This window comes from Notamacropus eugenii, chromosome 3 (assembly GCF_028372415.1).
Source record: "Notamacropus eugenii isolate mMacEug1 chromosome 3, mMacEug1.pri_v2, whole genome shotgun sequence".
Taxonomy (NCBI): Eukaryota; Metazoa; Chordata; class Mammalia; order Diprotodontia; family Macropodidae; genus Notamacropus; species Notamacropus eugenii.
The window spans coordinates 393066991-393069422 of NC_092874.1; positions in this window are offsets into that span (position 1 = coordinate 393066991).

The window sequence follows — 2432 nt, forward strand, 5'->3', positions numbered from 1 at the left end:
AACAAGCAGCCTTAGCATCGGTGAAGAAAGGGTGACCTAGGACTGCTGCTGGTGAAAACAATTTTCCTCAGCAGAAACAGCCCTTAGAACAGCAGTGGAGAAAATGTCCACTTATCTACACACCCTCAGAACTATGATGTTTGTCCTCTTAATATAAGTGCCATCCTTGAAAGATGTTAGTGTAGTTCTAGTACCTTTTGTTTACAGAAACACATGGGAGCATTCAGAGCCCTTTATAACAGTTTCCCTAAAAGGAAATCAGAAAGAAGAACAACATCCTTCTTGAAACCTGATACCCAATCTGGCCCCCAATGGAGTGAGGCTCACAGCTGTGGTCAGGTAGATTACTGAGGGAATTGGTCACCCACAGATTCATGCATTTTCTTTCTGGTTTTACTGCAGAAAGAAAAAGCTATATGATCCCAAATTACAATCCAAGGAGCAAATAAAGCCTGTAGAAGGTGCAGTGGGTTGCAAACCTTGGCCATTGTGTAAGATTTTTCATTGTAATATACAATATAGGCAGCATGCCACAGTGGATTGAGAGCTAGCCTCAAAGTTTGTAAAACCTGAATTCCATCCTGGCTCTAAAACAAATTGACTGTGTGGTACTGGGAAAGTCCTTTAATTTTACAAGGCCTCAGGCAGCTCTCTAAGACTATAAATTACCAACCTGTATTGGTAAAGGAAATTTCTTCCCTAGAAGTCCCCTATATCAGTGAAATCATGGGTGTGCTCCAACACAGACACTCATACATCTCAGATTCCTGCCTCATAAAAACCTTGTGACCCATTCATGGATGATTAGCACTGTGATCATCATTAAGGAGATTTGAATTCCCTTGGTATAGTGTTCAAGAGTTAAGTTTTATAACAATGAACATGATGAGTGAAAATGTGTTCTATTTTGGAGGAACCCACAAAGCAATGCTCAGATATTCAAGAGTGCTGACAAACACTTGTGAAAATCCACATTAAAAAGACTACCAAAGAATCTATCCTTGATGTTCATCAATGCCCTTGTCTGAAGGCAGTGAGATGCTATAGTGGATAAAGCACTAAGACTATAGTCGGAAGACTTGAGTCCAAATTCAGCCTCAGACACTACTTTATGACTCTGGGTAACTCATTGAACCTCTGTTCACCTCAGTTTGTCCCTCACAATGTTGTTGTAAAGAATAAATGAGATAATAATTATAAAGTTCTTAGCACAGTTCCTGGAAAATAGTAAGTGCCATGAAAATATTATTATTAATATTATTAATATACTCTAGGAAAGTAATTTAGCCTCTGCTTCTATTTCCTCATCAGTAAAATGGAGATGATAATTACGCTTTCCAGGGTTGTTGTGAGGATAAAATGAAATATTTTAAAAGGGTTTTGAAAACCTTGATGGTATTAATAGACATTCATGAATATTCGGCATTGGGGCTGTTGTCACTCATCTCCTACCTCAGACACTTTATTAACCATGTGACTCTATGTAGATCACTTAATCTCCCTTATCCTCAATTTCCTCATTTGTAAAATTGGAATAATAATAGTAGCTATTAGGGTGGGAGGGTCAGAGAATCAAATGAATGAAGTATATAGAGGGCTTTCCAAACTTTAAAGATCATATATAAAGGCTAGCTATAGCTAAATACCTGCTACAGAAACTTCATAAAGTGTAAATAAGGGTTGGGCCAATATACAGGCTTCACAGGAAGCCCTGTCTCTATAGTACAATTTCAGGGGATAGCCAAAGTCAGACGATCAATAAACATTTTTTAAGCACCTACTATGTACCAATCACCATGCTAAGAACTGAAGATACAAAAGAAGAAAAGGTAACAATGGTCCCTAATCTCAAGGAATTTACACATGAATAGAGGAGATAATATGCAAACAAATATATAAAAACAAGTTATATATCAGAAAAATAAAAATAATTAAAAGAAGGAAGGCACTGGAATTAAGAAGGATTTGGAATTGCTTCCTGGAGAGGATGGAATTTTACTTGGGGATTTAAAGGAAGCCAAGGAAGATAGTAGGCAAATAGGAGTGAGAGTATTCCAGACATGGTGGAGGGAGGCAGGGAACAGCCAGAGAAAAATTCTAGAGCCCAGAGATGGAGTGAATTGTTTAAGTAACAGCAAGGCAGCCAGTGTCACTGGATCACAGAGTACATGGAAGTATATGAAATAAAAGAAGGCTGGAAAGGTAGGAGGGGACAAGTTCATAAAGTGTTTTGATGTTAGACAAAGGATTTTGTATTTGAATATCTTACATATATGTATAGTTCTTTGTGTGTATATTTAAACATATATCTAGATCTAGATAGATATGTGGTGTGTGTGTGTTTGTGTGTATGTGTATGTGTGTGTATCCTAGATGTGATGGGGAGCCACTGAAATTTCTTGATTGGGGGAAGTGAGGGAAGGGTGTGACAT